General features: G+C 34.7%; 1 pseudogene; it reads right to left on the reverse strand.

Moving 5' to 3' along the window:
• Positions 1-1379: 1379 nt before the first annotated feature.
• Positions 1380-27051, reverse strand: LOC102476670 (60S ribosomal protein L7a pseudogene; annotated as a pseudogene).
• Between the last annotated feature and the right edge of the window lie 148 nt (positions 27052-27199).

Below are 27199 nucleotides of genomic sequence, written 5' to 3' on the forward strand. Positions count from 1 at the left end.
AAATCCTGGAAGAAAACTTTCCACATCTAGAGAGGGATTCAAATATCCAGACTCAAGAAATACAAAGGAACCCTAATAGAATCAATCCAAGAAGGTCTTCTCCAAGGCATATCATAGCCAGACTGGACAAATTCACAGACAAAGACAAGATACAAAAATGAGCAAGAGAGAAATATTAGATTACTTATCATGGTTATCCCATCAACCTAACACCATACCTCTCATCAGAAACAATGTGAGCAAGGAAAGAATGGGAAATATTTTCAAAGTCTTAAGTAAAAATCAATTTCAACTAATAATACTATAGCTGACAAGATTATCCTTCATATGGGGAGAAAAAATAAAAAAACATTTTCAGATAATCACAACCTGAAGAATTTACCAACACCAGACCAGCTTTTTAAGAAGTTCTGTAAGGAGTACTTTATCAGGAAAAATAAAGACACACATACAGAAAGAAGAGAACAAACAGCAACCAAGAAAATGATCAACTTAATGCTAGGGACAAGAAATATCAACAATAACATTGAAAGTTAACTTCCAGGATTTAACTATAAAGATCGTACCACAGTAACACTGCAAATCCAACAACAACAAAAAAATGGATTAATTACATAAGACTGAATTTTGGTGAAAAAGAAATTCATGACTTTTGGTTAAAACATTACTGTCTTTTTCTTTACTATGTTTTGTTTTCACAATTTAAGGATTTTGCTTTCTTTTGAGCCATTGATAGGTTTAACAATTTGTTAAAATGTTTTTCCTTCTTGTTTGTTTGTTTGTTAAATGGAAATATAAACTTTTCTCCCTTCCTGACCCCTCTGTAATTGGAAAATATTTGGGAGATTTCTTATTTTGTGAAAGAATGGTATTTTGCATAAGTTCAATAATACCTGTTGCCTTCAATCAGAAATTGGAAATATTTGTTATTGGACAGGACTTTGACTGGAATGTCATATCTGAAGATTAAACCAGAACTAAGTTAGATCTCAAGAACTATAAAGAAGACAATATTTATTGAAGAAAAGAAGAAAAAGCTAGTTATGCTAAAGAAGCAAAAAGAGTATTCTAGAAAAAAATGTTTTCGCATAGGTACAACCTTGATCAAGAAAAAGGATTAGGGTAAGTTTAATGGCACAGCAGTGATGTGCTGTCAAGTGAAGCTGGATATATTTGAAAGATAACAGGTTTGGTTTCCTGGTGGACCTATGTACATCAGGCATGTGTGCACCTGACCCTGGATGGCTGCAAAAGCTAGGGGATTATGGAATAGGACTTCACTGAAGGTGCCTATCTTTCCCTCTGTTTCATTCTCATGAAAAAAAAAATAAACTTAAAAAAAAAGAGAGAGAGAGAGAAGGGTGTCAGTAGTATGGTGGTTAAGGCATCTGGATCCATTGTAACTGACTACGTGGCTCAAGTCCCAAACCTAGTGGTTTGAGAAACTGCTTAGCCAGAGCACCTTCGCCTTCTCAATTAACTTGTGTGAAATTGACGTTGGTGCAGGTTTTCCTGTGGACCAGACGTCCCAGCCTGGCTTTCCCCTTGCTAATACAATAGGGAACCCCCATCATCCGACACAGGGCAGGCAGAAAGACAGTCAGATCCATGGGGTCCACGTCATGTGCATTCACCCACCAGCTGAGCCTTCTTGCTCTCCACTAAGATGGTGACAGTGTTGATCCCTGGAAGAACAGAAGGCCTCTTAGTGGGGACATCCCCTTCACTGACAACTTTCTTCTCAGTCAGACTAGCAGTCTTTGCTTCTTTTGTCTCTGAACTGTATTTTGGGTCAATTTAAGCAGCTGAGTAGCTGTTTGGCTGTCCAGAGTCTAGCTGACTGATTAATTCCAGGAGACACTTAGAGCTGCTTATAGAAGAAAGTCTTTTGCTGCTGTAGTCGGATGTAGTGGAGTAATTTGATGAAGGAATGAGGTCCCTTTTGGTCTGGAAGTCCTGTTCTATGCCAAAAATTTTAGGTCTTTTCTCAAACAGGGGATTTATCACCTTCTTGGTTTCCTGTTTCTTGATGACAGCAGGGTCCAGAGCCACCTTCTTCCCCTTGGCCTTCTTTCCCTTTGGTGTCTTGGGCTCCTAGAGGAGATATCTGTGGCAGTTTCTTAAGACATCAATTAGTTGGTTGCATTAGTTGACTTTTCCTGTCATAGGAGATTTCTCTGTAGCATATGATGTGGTTTTATAGCATTTAAAAAAATAAATTTTATACATTCAATCACTATACATCACTTAGCTTGTGAAGTGAACTTACCCAACATGAATATACCTCACAACAGTTCAGTTGAGCATACTATACACATTATCATTACAGATAATAATACTTCTGTGTGTCCCATAACTATCTTGCCTCTCTATTTTTCTCCTTAACTTTTTTCCTCACACTCTCCCCTTTTTCCCCATGCTTTTCCCACACTGTCTCTAGAATCCATAACCATTTTCCATGCTTCTATATCTCTTAACCTTTCAGTTTCCACCATAGTGTGTGGACAGTTGGTATATATTAAGTGGAGACACTTAATATATAATCTTTCATAGCCTGGCTTGCTTTATTCAGTAGTAACTCTTCCATATTCATCCACTTTTTATAAAATAATAGAGTCTTGTTTTTTTTTTTTTTTTTTTAATGGCTGAGTTGTATTCCATAGAATATATCTGTCATGCTTTTTCAATCCAGTCATCTGTTCATGGACATTTGGGGTGGTTCCATGTATTAGCAATTGTGAATAATGTCGCAATAAACATAGATGTGCAAGCACATCTGACCATTATCATGTCCTTTAGGTAGATACTCAGGAGTGGAATTGCTGACTCACATGGTAGATCTATTTGCAGATCTTTGAGGAACCTCCATCTTGTTCTCCACAGTGGCTGGACCAACTTACATTCCTACCAAAGTGTAGGAGAGTTACCCTTTCACCATAATCTCACTAACACTTGTCATTTTTGCTTTTTTTTTATTTAAAGTTTCACCATTTCTACTGTGGTTAGGTGGTGTCTCTTCTCTTGTTTTGATATGCATCTTCTTTATGATGAGGAATATTGGACATTTGTTTATATGCCTTTTGGCTGTTCATATGTCTTCCATAGATAGTAGTTTCTTCAGTTCAGTTTCTCATCTTTTTATTGGGTTGATCATAATTTTTCTGGGTAGCCACTTGAGTTCATTGTGTACTCTGGTTATCAGTCTCTTATCTGAGGCATAGTTTACAAAAATATTCTCCCATTTTAAGGATTGTCAATTTAGACTAATTACTGTGTCTTTTGCTGTGCAGAAACTTCTTAATGTGATGTAATCCCACTTGTCTATTTTTGAGACTATTGCTTGTGTTATGGGGTTCTTAAGAAGTCTTTGTCTACCCCAATCTCTCCTAAAGTTTCCCCAGTGTTTTCCATCAAAATTTTTATAATTTTAACTTTAGGTTTAGATCTTTGCTCCATTTGAATTGATTTTTGTTACTGGTGAGAAATAGTAGTCCTGGTTCATCTTTCTGTAGTAGATATTCAGTTTTTTCATCATCATTTGCTAAAGATATTTTCTTTTCTCACTAGATTGACTGGAGTCCTTTGTTAAACATCAGTTGACTGTATGTTTTGAGTTTTTGTTGCTGTTGTTGTTGTTGGGGGTGGGGGATTCTATTCTGTTCCAATGGTCCACGTGTCTGTTTTTGTGCCAATACCTGCTGTCTGATTATCACAACTTTGTAATATATTTTGGGTTAGGGAGTGAGATGCCTTCTACTCCACTTTCTTGTGCAGGGTTGCTTTTGCAATACAGGATCTTTTATGATTCCAAGCAAATTCTGATTGTCTTTTCTAGACCTGTGAAGACTATTTCTTGTAACTTGATTGGAATTGCATTAAATGCATTAATTGCATTAATGTAGATTAATTTGGGTAGAATTGCCATTTTGATAAAGTTTAACTCATTGTAGATTTTCTCTAGAAACTGAATTCAGTCTTCCTGAATCCTGCCACTGCTTTATCAACTAAGTTTCTATAATATCCAAATCCTTTGTTATCTCAGTTATACTCACTGTCTCTTCCCAAGTAGTAGATTCCATCTCCAGAAATTATCTGCTCATCTATAAGAAACAACTCTTTACTCACTCAAGTTTTATCATGAGATTTCAGTAATTCAAAGTCACTTCATTTTAGACTCTACTTACATTTTATGATTCTTGTTAATCCCACTTGTCTATTTTTGAGACTATTGCTTGTGTTATGGGGTTCTTAAGAAGTCTTTGTCTACCCCAATCTCTCCTAAAGTTTCCCCAGTGTTTTCCATCAAAATTTTTATAATTTTAACTTTAGGTTTAGATCTTTGCTCCATTTGAATTGATTTTTGTTACTGGTGAGAAATAGTAGTCCTGGTTCATCTTTCTGTAGTAGATATTCAGTTTTTTCATCATCATTTGCTAAAGATATTTTCTTTTCTCACTAGATTGACTGGAGTCCTTTGTTAAACATCAGTTGACTGTATGTTTTGAGTTTTTGTTGCTGTTGTTGTTGTTGGGGGTGGGGGATTCTATTCTGTTCCAATGGTCCACGTGTCTGTTTTTGTGCCAATACCTGCTGTCTGATTATCACAACTTTGTAATATATTTTGGGTTAGGGAGTGAGATGCCTTCTACTCCACTTTCTTGTGCAGGGTTGCTTTTGCAATACAGGATCTTTTATGATTCCAAGCAAATTCTGATTGTCTTTTCTAGACCTGTGAAGACTATTTCTTGTAACTTGATTGGAATTGCATTAAATGCATTAATTGCATTAATGTAGATTAATTTGGGTAGAATTGCCATTTTGATAAAGTTTAACTCATTGTAGATTTTCTCTAGAAACTGAATTCAGTCTTCCTGAATCCTGCCACTGCTTTATCAACTAAGTTTCTATAATATCCAAATCCTTTGTTATCTCAGTTATACTCACTGTCTCTTCCCAAGTAGTAGATTCCATCTCCAGAAATTATCTGCTCATCTATAAGAAACAACTCTTTACTCACTCAAGTTTTATCATGAGATTTCAGTAATTCAAAGTCACTTCATTTTAGACTCTACTTACATTTTATGATTCTTGTTAATTCTACCTTATCTGCAGCTTCTTTCTCCATTAACGACTTGTACTCCTCAAAGTCAGGAGGGTTGTAATTAATTTCTTCCAAATTCCTATAAATGTTGATATTCTTGACCTGCTCCTATGAATTACAAATGTTCTTGATGTCATCTAAAATGGTTAATCCTGGCGCCAGTAACTGGTGTGACAGTTAAGGTGCTGAACTGCCTCCTGACTGACCACAATTCAAGTCCTGGACTTGGTGGCTTGCTTTCTCTCTTTCTCTTTCTCTCTCTCTGTCTCTGGTGTATGCACATGCCCTATAGCAAGTTAAAAATGATAAAAATTAAATTAAATAAGTAATTCTTAAAAAATAATTAATCCTTTATAGAATAATTCAGTTTACTTTGCCCCGATGCATTGAAGCAAATGATATTTATGGCATTTGTAGTCTTACAAAATGTATTTTTAAGTCATAAGTCTTGAAAGTCAAAATTACTCCATAATACATAAGCTAGAAAATCGATGATGTGCTAGTAGGCATGAAAACGACAATGTTCCTGGGCATCACCATCAAAGTGCATCGTCATCTATCAGTAACATTTTAAAATGAATCTTTTTCTGAGAAATAGTTCTCAACAATGGGCTAAAGTATTTGGTAAACCATGGTGTAAACAGATGTGCTGTTATACAGGCTTTGTTGTTCCATTAATAGAATTCAGGAAGAATGGGTTTAGTATATATCTTCAGGACCAAGGGCCTGCATGTAGCATACTGGTTCAAGTGCTATGCTGGACTCCCATGTAGCCAATTGCGGTTTGATTCTTGGACCCAGTGACTTGAAACTCATGTTGGGTGTGTATGCATCTATGTTCAAAATACTCAAGGATAAAATGGAGGGCGAGTTATTGTGGTATGGTCATCCTCTCTTGGGGTGGTGGTGGGGAGATGTTTTTTTTTGCTTTTTGTCTCTCTAACAAGTGTGTTCGTCCCATAACAAAAATCTCTCAAAAAAGAGGGGGGTTAGAGGGGGGTAAGGATTTTCAGAATGGTAAAAAAGCATTTCTTTTTTCAACTTAAAAGTCACTAGCTGCTTTAGTCCTTAACAAAAGAATGAGCTTCTCCTTTGAAACTTTGCCAGGTATTGATTTCTCCTCTCTAGCTATGAAAGTCCTAGATGATCTCTTCTTCTAATAAATGACTGTCTTGTTTATGCAGAAAATCTAGTACTTAGTGTATCTGCATCAATTATCTTAGCTTGATCCTCTGGATAACTTGCTGCAGCTTCTACATTAGTGTTTGCAGCTTCACCCTGTATATTGATGTTATGAAGACAGCTACTTTCTTCCAGTCTCATAAATCCATCTGTTATTTTAAATTTTTTATTCTCCACCTTTTCTACTTCTTTTAGTCTTTACACAGTTAAGAACTTCCTCTGAATTAGACTTTGGCTGAGGAGAATAGTGTTGTTGTTTTGGTATTTTACTTAGACTAGTAAAACTTTCTCCATATAAACAATAAGTATGTTTTACTTTCTTTGTGTTCCCTGTAGTAGCACTTTTGATTTCCTTTAAGAACTTTTTCTGTACATTCAAAACTTCACCAACAGGCACAAATGACTTATCTTGAGATACTAATCTCAGTTTTTTACATTATTTTCTCACTTAACTTAATCATCTCTAGTTTTTCTTTAATAAAGCAAGTGGCATACAACTCTTCACTAGAACACTTAGAGGCCATTGTAAGCCTTACTTCAATACTGTTTCTGGGGACCAGCAGTAAGTGTAATGGCTATGTTGCTGGACTCCCATGTAGTCGACCATGGTTCAAGTCCTGGACCCAGTGGCTTAAACTCACGCCAGGCGTGTGTGCGTACATGTCCAGGATCCTGAGAGGAGAATGGAGAAGGGATTGCGGCGTGGCCATCCCCCCTGGGGGGTGATTTCTCGCTTTCTGTCTCTCTGTCTCTGTCTGTCTGGTGAGCGCACGCTCCCTATAGCAAAAACCTCTCAAAAAAAAATATTGTTTTCTGTCAGGGAATGGGGATACCTAAAGAGTGAAAGAGAGAGATGGGGAGCAACTGCTCATTGGAGCTGCCAGCACACACACATTTTTAGCAGTCTTATATGGTTGTGGTTTGTGGTGACTTAAAATAATTACAATAGTAACTCCAAAGATCACCAGTCTCCAATACAATAATAATGAAAGTTGCCACAAAGCTCTGATTAGTGTAAAACAGTATATCTGCAAAACACAATAAAGTAAATTGCATTAAAACAGTATATAACTGTATACCAAATAGAAAGAATATTATAGAAAAAAATTAGCATTATAAGCCTTGCTTATCACAGGACTTGATAAAGAATAGACATTATGATGTCCATAGACAAAAGGACTGGAGTTTAAGAAAGCATATGGAATGTCCTTCTAAATGCTTAGTATGTATAGGCATAATATTACTGTATTTGTATAAGTTTCCTTATTAAAACATTACATCTGCACTAAGTTGATTTTCGTATTTTATAGACCATAGGAATGAGCGTCAGACAAGTTATACATGCTAAAACATCACAAAGTTGGTTTAAGTGATTCATCAGGGATTCCTAACCATCAGTCTAATCAATATCATATCTTTATCATATCATTTTAAGAACTTTTTCTGTACATTCACAACTTGACTAACTGGCACAAAAGACTTATCTTGAGAAACTAATCTCAGTTTTTCACATTCTTTTTTCACTCAACTTAATCATCTCTAGCTTTTCTTTAATAAAGCAAATGACATGTGACTCTTTTCACTTAAACACTTAGAGGCCATTGTAAGCCTTATTTCAATATCATAGTGACTACCATCATTTTATTGCTATTAACTATGACATTTCTATCTGAATGTCTTTGATAATCCCTCAGTTTGAGAATTCTTTTGAGTCACTTGAAGGGTGGTTAATCTATTATTTCTTTTGTTAAAGTAATTATTTACTTATTTAATTACATTTATTATTTTTTTAAATTGACCAGAGAGAGACAGAGAGAGAGAAAGGGAAAGCGAGAAAGCCAGCTGCCAGGTCCAGGACACGAGCTCCACGGCTGGCCCCATATTATTTCTAAAGTTTTAAAATTTTATTTCAGAGACAAATTGTTGGGATTAATTAGTAAGAATCTGGGAATATTTTATGTTAACAATTAACGTGAAAAATCAAACGAAATCAGAAGCTTTTTTTTTGGAATTACACAATTCTTTTATTTATTCATTTAGTTATTATCATATTATTGCTTATATTACATTGAATCACATATGATTTTGTAGTGTATTACATTTATTTTTCCAGAATGAATACCATGCCTATGAGTCAATACAGTCATTAAAATCTCCATCTTTATCATCCAGTAGCTTTTCATTTTTTTCCCGATTATTATAATATTATTGTTCCAATTATTTAGAACATCACAAATTTTATAAACTAAGATCTTTTTACTTTCCTTAGATATTCTTTTAGAAAACACTTAATAGCAGGACTTATTATTTACATCTGTATTTGTGAGTATAGCTATCTATTCATGAATTAAGAGTCATAATCTACACTGTATTTGCACTTTTCAAATTAATATTTTTGTTCAATTTATATTTTCTGGCAAGATTAATAGTTGACTTGAATAATAGGTCTTTATGTCCTTGTATAATATTTCAGCAAACTTGTTTAAATCTTTTGGAATTTGATCATATTACTTTCATGTTTAAATGAACACACAATTGCCATTTATCTGTCTCTTTCATGTAGAAACTAAAGAATTCTCTAACAAGGGATATTTCTGACTTAAAGAATTACTAGACTTTCTTATTTTTTTGTATTTCTATTCTGACTTATAGATAAAAGATCCTTGAAGAAATTCCAAACAGCTTCACCTAAGCTTCAGAGTTTGAGAAAACTTAACTCACTGAATTAAACATTAGACATTTTTGATGTGTTAGTAGTTTTTTTCTCTCAATCTTAGAAAGAACCTGTGCTTAAATATTTAAGCCACAGAGTAGTATGTCTGTGTCAGAGTTAAAAAGGGAGAGCTTCTAAATCAAATGTGAAAATAATAAATCCAAACAGGTTTGTATTTTGATAGATTTGGGAAGAGTCACAGGGGTTCAAACTGGTGATGGCCTGGTAGAGTCAGAAAGGTGAAAACCTTCATTTTTATATGTGGGCTTTGTAGTAAACATGAAGAAAATACAGACCATTTTCCCCCCAGGACTCTTCACAATTACTGCCATTAGTCATACCAAACATATGGAAATATAAATACAAATTTGGGTCCAGCAGATGGCATGGTGGCTAAGGCCACTGGATCCCACATGGCCAACTGTGCTATTCCAGTTCCAGGCCCAGTGACTCGAAAGTCACACCCAGCATGTGTGCATGCCTATCCAAAATCCCAAAAGGGGAATGGAGGAAAGGTGATTGCAGCATGGCTATTCCCCCTTCTCCCCCAGGGAGTGATTTCTCACTTTCTCTCTCTGTCTCTGTCTCTGTCTCTCTCTTGAAGAAATTCCAAACAGCTTCACCTAAGCTTCAGAGTTTGAGAAAACTTAACTCACTGAATTAAACATTAGACATTTTTGATGTGTTAGTAGTTTTTTTCTCTCAATCTTAGAAAGAACCTGTGCTTAAATATTTAAGCCACAGAGTAGTATGTCTGTGTCAGAGTTAAAAAGGGAGAGCTTCTAAATCAAATGTGAAAATAATAAATCCAAACAGGTTTGTATTTTGATAGATTTGGGAAGAGTCACAGGGGTTCAAACTGGTGATGGCCTGGTAGAGTCAGAAAGGTGAAAACCTTCATTTTTATATGTGGGCTTTGTAGTAAACATGAAGAAAATACAGACCATTTTCCCCCCAGGACTCTTCACAATTACTGCCATTAGTCATACCAAACATATGGAAATATAAATACAAATTTGGGTCCAGCAGATGGCATGGTGGCTAAGGCCACTGGATCCCACATGGCCAACTGTGCTATTCCAGTTCCAGGCCCAGTGACTCGAAAGTCACACCCAGCATGTGTGCATGCCTATCCAAAATCCCAAAAGGGGAATGGAGGAAAGGTGATTGCAGCATGGCTATTCCCCCTTCTCCCCCAGGGAGTGATTTCTCACTTTCTCTCTCTGTCTCTGTCTCTGTCTCTCTCTGCTCTCTGTTGAGCATCCACACCTTGTGACAAACAAACGAAGAAGAAGAAGAAGAAGAAGAAGAAGAAGAAGAAGAAGAAGAAGAAGAAGAAGAAGAAGAAGAAGAAATATAGACTTTAATGCAGTATGCACATATTTCCAGAAGATGCAGAAGTATGTCAGAGGAACTTCTCTTTATATTCTTAATTCATTAAATAACATTACTATCATGGTGTTTGATAAATTCACATTTTCATTCTTTCCTCCCTCTTAAATATTTCAGCTCATATATTCACCCTCAAATTCTTTAAGTCAGCTCATCTTTTCATTAAAATGTTTTATTTTTCATCTTCTATTTTTCCATGAGTATAGCAAACTAGAAATTCTTAAGATATGTTTGATATTTTCTTCCTTCAAAATACATTCTATCATCACATCTTTTGTTTTGTTTTGTTTTAAAAACATCTTGTGATCAATGTAGAAATTTCATGGAAGAAATGAGACATCAAATGCTTTTTGGCATTTTTAAGCTTATCGTGAAAATAGAAAATATATATTATAAGGAAAGATGAAAATTAAGAATGTGAACAACACAGTAATTGAGCACATGATCATTTATATGAGAAACTTTAAAAAACCATTTATATACATGCCCTGTGGATAAAAGATCTAAATATATATCCTCAAACTATAAAACTACCGGTGAAAAACACAGTGGAAATTCTTGAGGACAACAGAGTAGGCAAAGACATCTTAAATAATACCCCCAAAGCACAGGCAGTAATCCCAAAAATAGACAAGTGAGATTGTATAAGACTAAAAACTTCTGCACAGCAAAAGAAACAATAATTAGAGTGAAGTAATACCCCTCAGAACGGGAGAATATATTTGAAAACTATGACTGAGATAAGGGACAGGTAACTGGAATATACAGAGAACTCAAGTAGCTTACCTGAAAAAAAAAAATCAATCCAGCTAAAAGATGGCAAAATAAGGAAACAGACAACTCTCCAAGGAACGCATATGAACAGCCAAAAATCGTTTGCTCAGCATTCCTTATCACAAGGGAAATGCAAATCAGAACCACAATGAGATACCACCTAACCACAGTCAGAATGGCTAAGATGAAAACATATAATAATAAGTGCTGGAGAGTTTGCAGTGAAAAGGGAATGTAATTTAGTATAACAACTGTGGAGAATAATATAGAGTTTCCTCAAAAACACACAAATAAAGCTCGGATTGTGCTCCAGCAATTTCACTCTTAGGTATCTACTCAAAGGATAGGAATACACTCATGCAGTGAAATACTTGCATATCCATGTTTATTGCAGCATTATTCACAATTGCTAAGATATGGAATCAACTCAAATCCCCAAGAGCAGACGAATGAACCTAACAAGTGTGGTAAAGATACACTATCGAATACTGCTCAGCCATAAAAAATAACAAGACCCTAGCATTTGACAGAAAATGGAGAAATATGCAAAATTCAACACAAAGCAAAGCAAGCCAGACTATGGAAGAGAGACATTGTATGTTCCTACTTAATATTTACCAAATGTCTGCTCTCTATGGCAGAAACTGAAAGATTAGAAAGTACAAAAATGTGGAGAGCCACTGTGGATACTAGAGCTGGTGTGGGTGGCGGGTGGGCAGTAGGGGAGGGATGGAGGTAATCAGAGGGAAAATAAAGAAGCAAAACATTTAACAGACACAAAAATGGGAAATCATCTGCTGATGATAATGTGTTTGGTAATATCTTTTACTGGACTAATATACAGTGTATTCATGGTGAGAAAATTCATTTTGTATGCTTTAAAGATGTACACTGACAAAATGTAAAAGCAATAAGAAAATAGATTCATGCCCCTAAGATAAAACGCTATCATTACTTTAAATCTGACAAAACAACATTAAAGAAGCCATTAAATTGGTGGAGAAGAACCAGAAGTAGAAACACAATACAAAGCAAAACAAAACAAAATTGAAAACTCAATAACAGTTAAATTTAATAATTTTATTGATAACATATAAAATAAAAAAGATAATGAATTGATGCAGAAATTTTTTTTTGAGAGATTTTACTATAGGGCATGTGTGCTCCCTGGAGAAAGAGAGAGAGACAGAGAGAAAGAAAGTGAGAAATCACCCCTCAGGGGGATGGCCAGACCACAATCTCTTCTCCATTCCCCTCTTAGGATTCTGGCCAAGCATGCACATGCACCCAGTGACAGTTTTAAGCTTCTGAGTGCAGGACTTGAACTTTGACTATGTGGGAATCCAGCATTGTAACCATTAGGCTATTTACTGGTCCTGATACAGAATGTTTTTAAAATATTAATTAATTAAGTTGTATTGGGTTGTCTGAAAAGTCATGGCATATTTTCCTATGTTTTTTCTACACAAAAATATGTCATGATTTTCTGACAATCCAATATATTGTTCAAAAACTGTCACTTTTGACAAGATTGATAAATATTTCAAACCACTGCATACAAACTAATCTTTAAGTAATTTTCTTGTGGTGTCTTTGAAGCAAGTGATAAGAAGAGGTGCATTTATTTGTTTATTATCTTCCCCATGTCATTCTCATATTTTACACATTCTTGGCAAGGCTATAAAACATAATCGATTATTAGATGCAGGAAAAATATCTATATACAAGTAATTATAACCATTACCATAAAACATAAAATATGAATGACTTTCAGAAACATGACAAAGTCTAATGAGTTTGGGTATCATTCTGAATTTTTGCACAAATGAAAAATTTACAACAGAATATGCATTGTGTTTTAAGCCAAATTATATTTAAACATCTATCTAATTTGAATATGTAGTGGGAGTTGGCTAAGTTGACATCGTCCTCCAAGATTTAATTAAGAGCATTTTTTGTTTGCTTGCTTGGTTTTGCAAATGTTTCCTTCCATTTCTTTCTTCTATTAACCATTCTCCTCAGGAGGTAAAAAAGAGAGTTGCTCATTTATGTGTTCTAATATTTTACTCACTAAGTCACTGTTTCTCTGATAGTTTCCTCTTCTGTGAGTTCTTAGTCCTAAACAGTATTTTATTGATTATTGAAAGATGCAGGTTTGTTATTGCAAATGCTAGGGACCTTGGGGAGCATTTTAGGGGTTTTGGTAAATGACTCAATGAATGAATGAATGATACATAGTTCAGATAATTTGCTTCACTTTTCAGTATGGCACAAAGGAGGCTGTTCCCACTTTTGTCATTCAGAAATGCTTACATTTTGAAAAACAAGTTTCAAACAAGAATACCCAGATTAACTAAACAAACCATCATTCAATTATTAGTTTTCAAAAAATTCTGTTTCTTTGGTGTCTGCTAGTGTGAATCTTCAAAAAAATCAAAGTGTTTTCAAAATTTATTTAATAAATCATTATATAAAACAAGTAAATTCATTCTTATCACTTCGTGTAGAGCTAAATGGACAAATAAATGAAGTACAACATTGGGATATAAACAAATTAAAACCTTAAAACCAGAAAATATCATATTTGCAAGAATCAAATATTAATTTGGCTCTAAATGCAACCTACATAATTATGTGGAATAATCTCTTTTTAAAATGTACTTATTAAAACTTCTAGCATAACAATCATAGATAATAATTTAGAACTAATTAGACCTTAACAGCAAACAAAAACACATCTGACAGTTTAAAAATCATTTTTTTTTTCACACAACCTGATATATCTTTTTAATTGTGAAAGGGCAAATACACTCACCAGAGAGAGACAAAGAGCCAGAGAGACAGAGTGAGAGACACAGAGAAAGAATCTTCCCATGGGTCATGGTCATGCCACATTCCCTTTTCCTACATTTATCCTCTGTCATGGTTTCAGGAATGCATGCACACTTGCCCAGTGTGATTTTCAAGTTACTAGGGTGGGACTTGAACCATGGTTGACCTTAGCTCCTTTAACCACTAGGCTATGGGACCAGCACCTGATATTTTGACTAACACAAATCAAGTAACTTAGCTATAATGTTTATAATTAAATTTTTCATATAAATGTGTGGATTGAGACCAGCAGTTAGCATAATGGCTATGTCGCTGAACTCCCATGTAGGCAACTGAGGTTTCGAGTATTGGATCTGGTGGCTTAAATTCATGCAGGCAGGGCGCGTGTGCGTGCGTGCCCAAGATCCTGAAAGGAGAATAGAGAAGAGATTGCAGCATGGCCAGCTCCCCTGAGGGGTTATTTCTCGCTTTCTGTCTCTCTGTCTCTGTCTTTCTGGCGAGCGCACATGCCCTATAGCAAAATCCTCTCCAAAAAAAAAAAAAAAAAGTGTGGATTTATTTCTAGATTTTCTCTTTTGTCTCATTGGTTTAGGTGTCTGTTTTTATGCCAGTATCATGTTACTGATATAGTATTTCTTTTTTATTTTGTTGTATAGAACAATGTGATACTATTTGACAAGTGTTCACTAGGCAAATGTGCATGGTCTGAGGAAAATTTCAAAAGAGTCTTCTCTTTATCAAGAAATAATGAAAAATTTTATTCACTGCGACAAAGGATTTGCTCTGATTCGCAATGTAGAAAGACAGCATTGTGTGTGCTTTGCAAGAGAGGAGGTTTAAAAGCAACTCACTAAAGACACTTTGGATAAGCTATTTAATTATTCTAAGCCTTGGTTACTTTTTTAGGAAAAAGATGAATTCATTCATTCTTCATATGATTTTTCTTACATATACTCATTTAGTATATGTAAGGCACCCAAGATGGTACTAGCACCGAAAATACCTTAATTCACATCCTTTCTCCTCTTTATCTAACGTTACTAGTTAATACAGTTATGTTCATTTATTTATTCATCAAAAAAATACAAGTATATGTTCAATTCCTACTTGGGAATACACAGTGCCATGGGGATTGAAGACAATACCCAGTCCTTACTCACATGAGTCTTGATGTAAACAAGGACCAAAACATATAAATAGATTCAACACATTGTTATAAACATTAAAAAGGAGCTGTTCAGGATCATCAGTTGGTGTAATGGCTATTTCTCTAGACTCCCATGTAGTTGACCGCTGTTCAAGTCCCAGACCCGGTGCCTTAAATTCACACCAGGTGCGTGTGCGTGCATGCCCAAGATCCCTAGGGGAGAATGGAGGGGAAGGGATTCCGGCATGGCTGGCCTCCCGGGGTTGATTTCTTGCTTTCTGTTTCTCTGTCTCTTTCTGGTGAGTACACATGCCCTATAACAAAAACATCTCCAAAAAAAAGTAAAACAAACAAAATTTTTTAAAAAAGGAGTTGTTTATGGTTGTATGGAAAAGTCTATGGTAATTTTACCAGAGAGAGACTAAAAATGGAGTTAAGATTAATTTACAAACTGATGTAAAGAGGATTTGAAATTTGGAAGCATATTTAACAAAAATGCATGATCCTATATGTAGTTTTATGTTTGGAATAAAGAATTTTAGAGATGGACAAGCATGAGAAGACATGCAATGGAAAAAGTCACTGTAGAAATAAAGTCATAGAGAGAATTTTCCTTGATAAAAAGTAAGTTTAATGTAGTAGATAACAAAGGCGATTAAAGAGTTTGAATGGAACATCAGAATGAACAGATGCATGTTATGAAAAAGTGTTGCTCTTATGTAAATGCTCTGTTGCATAGTTCCAGGGATGTTATTTGTCTCGTATTTATCATAGACATAAATTGTAAGGCAATGACCAAGGTAACAATTTGTCTTGGGGGAGATCCCTTTTCCTGTTTCCTCATTTGCACAAAGTAGTCCTATCAGGTAATGATGGGCTGAAAATCACTCTCAATAATGAAACATATTTCATATTAAAAGCCAATCTATCTATCTATCTGGTTTATAAATGGGGGAAGAGAGAAAGAGAGCACATACATATATCTATCTACCTATATATATATAAAGGAGAAACAAATTATGTGAAAAATTATGTGAGAATGAAAATCAGAAAAATCTAGATGTGAGAGTGGACTTATAAGAGATATGGTAAAGACTTAGAAATAATAGAATTTTATCATCAATTAAACATGGGAGAATGGGACTAGTAGGTGGTGTGGTGGTTAAGGTGTTGGACTCCCACATGGCTCACCATGGTTTGAGTCTGGACATAGTGGCTTGAAAACCACTTCAGGTGCATTTTTGTGTATACCCAAAATCCCTGAAGGAGAATAGAGGAAAAGGGATTACTTCTCACTTTCTCTCTCACTGTCTCTCTCCAATAGCCACTTGCAGTCCTTACAATAACCATACAAACACAAAATTTTAAAAATTGTTTTTAAAAAGAGGAGAAAAGAGTATAATTTCCTGCTCAGTTTGCTATTTATTGTGATTTGGGAGAGAGGGAGACATAGTTCATGACATCATATTTATTAATTGAAATAAAAAAGAATTCACAAGATTTATTTATTTATGAGATGGAAAAAATAATATATAAGTTCAGTTTTTTTGGTTTTTTGCTTTTGTTTTTTTTTTGGAGAGGTTTTTGCTGTAGGGCACGTGCACTCGCCAGACAGACAGAGAGAGACAGAGAGACAGAAAGTGAGAAATCATCCCCTGGAGGGATGGCCACGCCACAATCCCTTCTCCTCCATTCTCCTCTCAGGATCTTGGGCACGCACGCACACACGCCCAGTGTGAGTTTTAAGCCACCGGGTCCAGGACTCAAATCGCGGTCGACTACATGGGAGTCCAGTGACATAGCCATTACACTAACTACTGGTCCCTATGTTCAGTTTTTTATTATTTTCATATTTAGCATGCTTTGTTGGTATCTGACTGAAATGTCCAGGAGTCCCGGTTTAGATAGTTCTCTATATTCCAGAAATTTTGAAGGCAGTGAATTTCACATGTACGTTAGGAGAAGTACTGGACATACAAGTAGAAATTGAAATTAGGAGGATGAATGAGACTATCTAGGAAAAGAAATCAACTGTAGGGTAACAACCATGGGAATACCACTGCTGAATAATGTAGAGTAAGAGAAACTAGCAAAAAAACTGGGGAAAGAAAAATAAAAAATGGTTTGTTGAATTTCCTCCTATACCTCTTATTTAGGCAGAGATTTAACAAAGAATTTGTCTCTCAAATAAGAAATCAGTGTCCATGCAGTCTTAAGTTGCATGGATTAATTGGACTCAAGTAGACTCACCGCTATAATAGTAGCTTTTGCAAAAGCTGTTTCCCCAGAATTGTGGGGGGCAAATATATGAGAAGAGGGGGAGAAAAAGGTTAAGAAGCAGTGTTTTATGTCTATTGTTCTCATTTCATCATTAGTCATTTTCTTATGTTATTATAAAATTAGGTAGTTATTTCACATTTTTTAAGATTTACTACCAACATTTTCTATTTTAGTCTCTTTTCTCTCTTAGAATGAAGTATTAAGCATGAATACCAAGGGCAGATTGTGATGTGTTTCACTAATATATACCATGTGCCTGATAATGTCAGACTCTTGAATTAAGTCCAAAAAATCCCCAACTCACTATAATTCCAACATTCTAGAACTTAATCACCTCTAAATAATAGAAGACATTTCAAGTGGGGCTTCAGTTATTTTTCTAATTTGAATTTGTATAGAAGGATATGGAATATAAACTGATCTGTTTTCCACTATTTCAATCCACATGTTTTAGATGGATAAACAAAAGGGAAAATTTAATGCAATTGACCCCTTTAAATAAAAGCTTCAGTAAAGCATCTCAATATTAACCAAGTAAGTTTACAAAGTATACTATTGTTATGCAAGTAAAATCCAGAGTTATGGTGTAGTTTAAGTAAAATATTTTTAGGATTAAAAATAAAGTTGATAGTCTTATAAAATTTAGATAATATTTTCTATTGCTTTCCCACCCTGAGAGAACTAATTTCTTAAGTAGAAGTTTTACATAAAGAAATTTAAGGGCTATGAAATTTATATCAAATTACCTATTACCCAGGCCTTAGACATGCAATTTTATATCTCTGAATATTTGAAAAACACAAAGACATTACTTCCCTGTTGGAAATCATGAATGTAAATGACTTATTAAAAAATACAATATATTATTTAGTATTATTTTCAGAGGGTTGCTTCAAAGCAGCACATTAATAAGCACCAAGTAATTTAAAATGAAGGGTAGGAGAAAGTACACTATGCCTAAAGCTAAAAATAAATTTTCTTTCTTTCTTTTATTTTTTCTGGACAGCTCTTCTACCAATTAAATCCCAAGATACTAAATTCTAATCAAGATAGCAAAATGATGATAAAAAGAATAATGTATTCTTTTTTGATAGAATTGCAAAGGTCAAGGCCAGAGGTCAAATAGAGTCCCTAAATTGTCTGGAGCTCTTCAAATGACAAATGTCAGTCTGTTCTGCATGTTACATTCATGTTAGCCACAAAAATAAACTTTTCTCCTACTATGTTATTTAAAATTCAGGTCTTTAAATATATTTCTAAATTTTATTTTTTAATTTTCATACAATGAAATTTATTATTTTTTGTGGGTAGATTTATGCTCCTGCTAAAAGAGTGTCAGATTAATATGTAACTATTGCATATTTTTTTAAAAAAAGGGTCAGATCAATGTGTAAATATTTCATATAAAGAAAAAAATTAAGAACGGCCCCCTAGCCTAGTGGTTAATGGAGCTAGGTCCCAATGACCAACTGTGATTCAAATCCTGGTTCTATGGCTTGAAAAACACACCAAGCATGTGCAACTGTGGAGAAATAGTGGAATGGAGATTGTAATGTGATTACACTCCATGGGGGGGGGTGCTTTCTCCCTCTTTCTTTTTCACCCTCTATGTCTCTCTCAGGAAAGTGCACATATCCTCCAGCAATTAAAAAATTTGTATATATTTATACATTAATTTGTTATTAGCTTTTGGGCCAGCAGGTGGCGTGGTGGTTAAGGCACTGGACACTCCCACGTGGCTAACAGGGTTTGAGTCTCGGACCTGGTAGCTTGCTTTCTCACTGTTTCTCTCTTTCTCTCTGTCTCTCTCTCTCTCTCATTGAGTTAGAAATGAATGAGTGAATGAATAAATAAAATTTAAAAATAAATACTTAAAAAAATTTTATTAGCTTTACTGATATAAAGGATGATTCATATACTTTGCAAATAATAAAAAAGAGATTACTTTATATATTAATATTTATATGGACAATTGATTTTCACAAATGGCTTTTGCTGATTTTTGTTGGACTTCTGTTTCTGAAGCTATGGTATGGGGATAATTTCTGATAGGACAACAAACACGTTGGTTGGTATTTTCATCTAAGTAGTGAATAAGATGAAATCAAAACAAGAAATGTTTCTTAAATGATATTTCATAAACCATTCATTATGTGGTCTTTTGTGTCTGCCTTCATTTGCATGACATAATTTGTTTGAGGTTTAGCCATATTGTGTCATATATCTGTACTCCATTTCTTTTCCTTTGTTTTAAAATCTATTTTATTTCTTCCATGTGAAAGAGAGGTATAGAGAAAGAAATGAGGGAGAGAGAGAAATTGGCATCCCCAAAGGGTCTTAACACTCTGATCTATAACCAGTCCCAACCAACCCAAACCATCAGAGCACACTTGCACCCATAGTTTACAGAAGATACCCAGATGCAGACCTGGGCCTTCCTGTGTAGGTCTATCATCACAGAGGATTGTATACTTCTGTGCCACCATTGTCAGGCTTCCACTTCTTATTACTCAGTTACATTGTATATCTAAAACATATTTTTTCAGTTTACTAGTTGATAAACATTTGTGTTAATTCCAATTTTTTTTTTGGTTTTTATGTATAATAATTTTTTTCTAATTCAATTTCCAAAAACATCAGTGTTCTTCAGCAAAGCAAAAGATCTGCAAAGCATCATGGCCTGTCTCTCCAGTCAAGGAAAAATTTAAACATGTTGTACCCAGGTGAAAGACAGAGGCAATACTGGATAAAATGCCATAGGCTACCATGTTTCTGACTGAGAATTTGCAGGTTTTCTTTAACAAACATTTTCCAATTTGGTTCATGCTCATTGTCAATTTCCAGTATGTAAACAGTTACACTTGATAATCTCTTTTTTTTTTTGAGAAAGAGATTTTTTGTTATAAGTTTCATGTGCTTGTCAGAGAGACAGAAACAGAAAGCAAAAAAAATCACCCTCTGTGGGTGTTGACCATGCCACAATCCCTTCTCCTCCATTCTCCTATTGGGATCTTTGGCAAACATGGACATGTCCCCTGCATGAGTTTCAAGCTTCCAGATCTGGGACTCAAACCATGATCAGACATGTGGGAATCCAGCAACATAACCACTATGCCATCTACTGGTCCCACATTTGACAATCTTTCACACTTTAATCTTTGCTTTTTTGCTAAATCCTTTACACAGACATTTCAAAAATTCTTATTCTTCATGGTTTTTCTTTCTCTCTCTCTCATTTTTAAAAATAAGATTGTTTTGGGAACCAGCAGTTAGTGTAATGGCTATGTCGCTGGACTCCCACGTAGTCAACCGTGGTTTGCGTCCCGGACCCGGTGGCTTAAAACTCAGCCCAGGCGCAGGTGTGTGCGTGCCCAAGATCCCAAGAGGAGAATGGAGGAGAAGGGATTGCGGTGTGACCATCCCCCCTGGGGGGTGATTTCTCGCTTTCTGTCTCTGTCTCTCTCTGTCTGTCTGGCGAGCGCATGTGCCCTACAGAGAAAACCTCTCCAAAAAAAAAAATTGTTTCTTCATTATGAGTTTGATTCTTTTAAATGCATATTAAATTTACATTAAATATTTATTGAATTGCTACTGCAGACCAAATTATAGGCTGGAAAATTAGTGAAGAAGCATAGAAAGAAAAAAGACGAATCAATTTACATTCAGTGTCTTTGAAGAGCTCTGTATCTAGATGGTATAATGACAATACAAATATGAAATGTAGAAAGTACTGGAAGAAAAGATATTAGCATAATGGGTCACATCTAATATGGTACTATTCATTTTTCTTGAGACAGCTTATCATGAGACAAACTTTCCCTAGTTCAGGAATTTGAAAAACACACTGGGTACCTGTGAGCATGCTTGCCCAAAAGGAGAAATAGAGCAGAAGGCATTGTAGTGTGAACATTCACTATCTGGGTGCTTTTGTTACTGTACCTCCCTATGTCTTTCTGTCTCAGGTGTATTCATGTGTTTCACAGAATTTTTGTGTTTTTTTAAAAAAGTAATTTGTTCACAGTTCCTTAGTCTTTTTTAAAATTACATAAAGTTTTTTAATGAATAGATTACCATAGTATAGTAAGTACAAAAAACACAGTCTTATCATTAAGAACATTCTAATTCTGTTCAACTGTATTCCATCAAAAACAAAAAGAATTAAAAAACAAATAAAAGGAAAGTATAGGAAATAAAATATGAAGGTAAAGGTAAAAGACTCGAAGACAAATCAAAAAATATTTAGGACCTTTACTCCAGGCATATGTGCATGCATGCCCAAAATCCCAAGAGGGAGGGAGAGATAGAGGAGAAGAAAATGCTGTGTGACCACGCCCCATAGAAGGTGCTTTCTTGCTTTCTCCCTTTTTTCCTATTTCTCTCTCTCTCTCTCTGTCTGTCTCTAGTGAGTCCACAAGCCCTCTGGCCAGTTAAAGAAAAAAATTAGAAGTTTTACATATAAATAATAGGAATTTCATGGGGAAATAATAAAAAACAGAGAAAGGACAATAAATCTCCTAATACATTTTTTCCAGTTTTCTCTGTGATGATTTTCTAATCAGGTTTTCTCCTTCTTTAACATCCTATTTACATATTTAATTTCTATAATCACATGAATCTATTTTAGGTTTTACTATTCTACTTGCTAAGTGATATGTTTTGCTCACAGTGGCTTTAGAGTATTAGCTATTAAATTGAGGGAAGTATCATTAATTTTGAATTCTATAATTGTCATTTTTTAAAATTATGTACTTTCACAAAATATTTAAAGTCCCCCAAATTCAAACTTTATGGAAATTGAAAGAAAATTGATAAGTGAAGAAAATACTGAAAACACATGAATTTTAAGTATATTTATAACATAGACATGGTGTCATTCTGTACATAGTGCTTTTGACTTCTTTAAGTTCTATCTTTTGTAGTATAATTTTATAGTTTTTAGTTTTCCAGGTCTTATTATTTATCAATAATTTTCAGGTTTTATGTTTAAATGAGATTATCTTCCATTTAAACTTTTTACCTTATTTTTGCTACAACTTGGCATTTATTAACCTCTGTTTTCTTAGTAAAATGAAATCTCAAAATGGCCATATGGGAGACTAAGCCTAGATTCTAACTAAACAAGACTATGTTATATTTCCTTGTGAAGTCATTTCCTAAGAGGATTTTAATACATCAGAAATAGCACAGCTGAGAAGCAAAATTGTTGTGATTGGGTCATTAAGGAAAACTGTTAGAAGTGATATTCTCACATTTTTCTTCCCATTGAATTTTTTTGGGGGGTGAGCAGATAGGTTTTTGCTATAGGGCAAGTGCACTTATAAGAAAGACAAAGGAAACAAAGAGAAAGAAAGTGAGAAATAACCCTCTGTGGGAGGGAGGGCCACACCACAATCCCTTCTCCTCCATTCTCCTCTTGAGATCATGAGCACTCATGCACACTCACCCAGCATGAGTTTAAGCTACTGGGTCCAGCACTCAAACTGTGGTTGATTACATGGGAGTCCAGTGACATAGTCATTACACCAACTGCTGTTGCCGTTCCCATTGATTTTGAAAACTAATTATGAGAGAAACTGCTTTAGAAACACACACACATACATACATCATATAAGACTACATTGTAACCTTGTATGTGATTTCTCTAAAATGAAATTATTATAATTGAACCATCAATAAGAAATACTAACATTGTTTACATCAGCTACTTCTGTGTCACGTGGCCAATGGTATTGCCCATAAATCTCTTAGATACAGATCTAGTGTACTTGTCTCGCCAGAGAGAGAGACAGAGACAGTGAGAGGGAAAGTAGGAAATTTGCCCCTAGAGAGTGTTGGCCATTCCACAATCCATTCTCCTCCTGGGTTTTTGAGCATGCATAGACATGCACCCAGTATGGATTTTAAGCCACCAGGTCTGAGACTCGATCTGCAGTCAGCCATATGAGTCCAACACCCTAACTATCACACCTCTGCAGGCCCCTTTTCCATTTCTTTTATTCTTTTCATTGTAAAGTGAGTTTTTTATCAATATAGTATGAGCTACCTCATTGGTGTTTGATGTAGTTGGTTATTCCATAAATGATGGTGCTTGCAAAAGCATAACGATCATGGAAGGAAAGTCATATGTTAAAAAGTTATAATTTGGGGCTGACGATGACACAGTGGTGAAACACAACACTTTGAGGCTGATCCTCATGGGTTCTGATTCATACCCAGAGACCTCTATAGATGCTCTAGGCACCCATAATACAGGACTGGCTGGACCTGAGAGTTGATGATGGTGTGAAGATCCTGTCGGGGGTGCTCTTTATGTCTCTCTTGCTCATTTTAGGAAAAAAAATGAAACTTAAAATTAATAAAAGAAAGGTTAAAATTTAATTGTGGGCAAGTCATTGTCCTTTTTTTATTATTATTGGGATATGCTTTTTTATAAGGTGTGTGCACTTGCTGAAGAGACTGAGAGACAGAAAGCAACAAATCTCTGCTGAGAGGATGACCATGCTGCAACCTCTTCTGTTTCATTATCGTCTCAGGATTTGGGGTATGTACACACATGCACCTGGCATGAGTTTGACTCTATTTGCCATCTACATATCAGAGAAAAACGTAGGTGATGTACAGTAAGATCAGTATAAAAGTTCTTTGAGTAATACCTTTCAAATAAATCTTCATTTCTGTCTATGCAATACATAACTAAACATCTACTGTATTGTATGTATATAGGAAAGGAACTATCGGGAACTGAGTTATTGGGGCTAAAGATTTCTTTAAAATATAATATTAACAAAAAATAAAATTTATTTTATGTCAATACTATGACCTTTATATTCTCAGCCAAACAGCTATAGATCATATTGATTTTTTTCTATTATGAGAATTGCCTGATATTACACATTTATCTTCTTTGTCTCATAATCAGCTTGTAGGTAGAATAATATAATGCATTTCCCATTCATTTTGATATCATCCTATATATTTTACTTAAAATTATACTTTAAGCTATGTTTTGTGAGGATTGCCACTTGGTGGCAGCAATTTTGTGTCCACACATTGAACATTTACTCCAACTAACCAATTGAGGGTTGTACTCAATTTTATGCAAATAGGAAAGTCTATGTTACAACCTTTTGAAAAGTGGGCTCCAAATATTAATGTGCTATACTGACCTCTGTTAAATTAGGAATACATCATGTGTCAATTGGTGTGCACATTCTCTATTTATTTACTTTTTATGATATAAGACTTTAGGCATTGGCTTAGAATATCATGTGCAATTTCAAACCAAAGCAGGTTTATGTAAAAGATGAATTCATATGAGGTAGCTGTGTGATGAATGCTTCAAATCACTGGGAGTCCTGTAAATGAGAAACCCTACTTTCTTTGCTGTCTCTTGAGAACTCATTAAGACAGCAAACATGTTTTGGAGATCAACCCAAATCATATGCAGAACACACTACCCCTTGTATCAAGAAGATCCACTGCAGAGGAAAATAACTGTAACTTCTGAGCTTGGAAATGGCATCAGCAATACGTTTAAATAGAGTGATTCTTTCCACTAGGACTGCCAATCCGGGGCGCTGAATTTGGGTCTAAGTTCATTGATCCCCTATGCTGTTCTTTAATGATGTGTACCTCATTATAATTCAGCACACAGAATGCTAGGTTATGAGGAAATTTATTGATGCATATTGAAGCAGAAAAACCTTTACAATCGAAATTCTTCCTGGAAACCAAATACTGTGAGTAGGGCAAAGCAAACATTGTCCAAGTATTGGATCACATTTATTTTTCTTAAACTAGCAAAGGGACTGTAGCATCATCTTAAATATTTCAGAAACATTTGAAAATTATATACATGATCAAAACCTCTAAGTGGGCTAGATAGAATTATATGTTATATTTCAAATTAAGTAAGACATTTGGTGTTTTCATTCATTAAAAAAAAATATCCATCAATGAACTACTTAACTCATGAGTGGAAAGAAGTCAGAACTTAAATACTAGACATAAATTTGTTAGTTACAACAGGACTTCTTTAAACCAGTTAATAACAGTAATTATTTTATAAGGATATTATATAGAAGACAAAAACAATGTATTTGAGTCTCTCCTATATTTAAAGGCACAATCTTAGTGACTTTTACATAAATTGCACATAAAAATGCTGCATGTAAGTGATGAAGAAATGAGATTAAAGTGTGTCAAAGTCTTTAAGGAATTATACATGCTTTACAAAATATATATTTATATAGCTATTTATTTGATAACCCATTTAGAAATTCACACACATATTTCACAGTGTCACACATTTAATAAATAGAATGTCTCAGATAATAAGGCAGTTCTATCTGACTCCAAAGTCATTGATATTTATCCTAAAATACAGTTAACAAAAGGGAAAATTATAGTTAAATTTTAAATTAATTTAGTAAGTAGTTAAATGTTTTTGCCCAAGGATTAGTTCTCCTTGATCTGAGAAAGTAATTTTTAAATAAAAGTATAACTTTAGGAGGGGATATACAAAGGGAAGTCTAGAAAAGAAAGTGATGCCTACCCACCTACTCTAATCAGCTGAAATACTGAAAAATGAGACAATTGTTACAGACATCGCCCTTATATCTAAGCAGTTGATAACTGAATGTAGCCAGATGAGTAAATACAGTTCATCACTTCAAAAAGTATGGGACTGTGAGATGATGTAAATGCTAGAATAAAGACTTGTAAATATTTGCACCTCAGTAGAACTAATGAAAATATGGACAACAACAACAAAAAGTTGGTCAAGATTAGAGCGGATACAAATTAGATAGACTATAAAAAAATGGATAAAATCAATGAAACTGTAAGACTGTTAGTAATATAAAGTTCCCACAAATAAAAGCCTAGGCTGAGATGACTTTACAGGTGAATTGACTAAATAAACATTTTTACAATTAACAGTTGCCCTTCGCAAATCTCTTCTAAAAAGTACAAGAGGAAGAAAGACTGCTCAATTCATCATATACACCTATGTTAATTGGATGCTAAGATAAAGTATCACGGAAAGGAAAACTACAGATGACTATCTTTTTACAGATATAGACATGAAAGCATTCAACAAAATACCAGCAATTTTGACTAATGAGCATATTAAAAGAGTTATATACCATGACCAAATGAGATTTATCTCAGATATGCAAAGTTGGTTCAAAATAGAAAAACAATTTAATGTAGTACACCATATTAATTAGAATAAAGGATAAAACTCACATGTTCATTTCAATGGACATAGACAAAAGGAATTTTAAAAAATGTCTTTTATGACAAAAACAGTCAAGAAACTAAGGATAGAAATAATCTTTCTCAAATTGAGAAGACATTTAGAAAGAAAAAGCAAACATCCTACTAATGGTAAAATACTAGATGTTTTCTTTCTAAAATCAGGAAGAAGACAAAAATGTCCACTCATCTTGATTTATTTTATTTGAGAGAGAGGAAGAAATAGACACTTTGTGTAAGATCTTGCCATGACCCAACCTTGGTTTCAGTTTGCATCGCTTGCAGGCACCCACTCCCGTGTCTGATGGACTCAGGAAGGTCCCAGAATGTGAACCCAGAATCTTTCCCATGTGGAATAATTTGTGTTGCCATTGCAACTTGTCCCTTAAGGTGTTTATTCTTTGTGCTTCACTTAATCTTAGCCCCAAAGCCAAGAAGCAATGCATTCTTTATGCTGCTATTGACATACTAGAGGAAATGAGGGAAGAAAAAGATATAAAAGGCTATATTCCATAGGGAA

The sequence above is a fragment of the Tupaia chinensis genome, unplaced genomic scaffold (assembly GCF_000334495.1).
Source record: "Tupaia chinensis unplaced genomic scaffold, TupChi_1.0 Scaffold000547_1, whole genome shotgun sequence".
Lineage (NCBI taxonomy): Eukaryota > Metazoa > Chordata > Mammalia > Scandentia > Tupaiidae > Tupaia > Tupaia belangeri.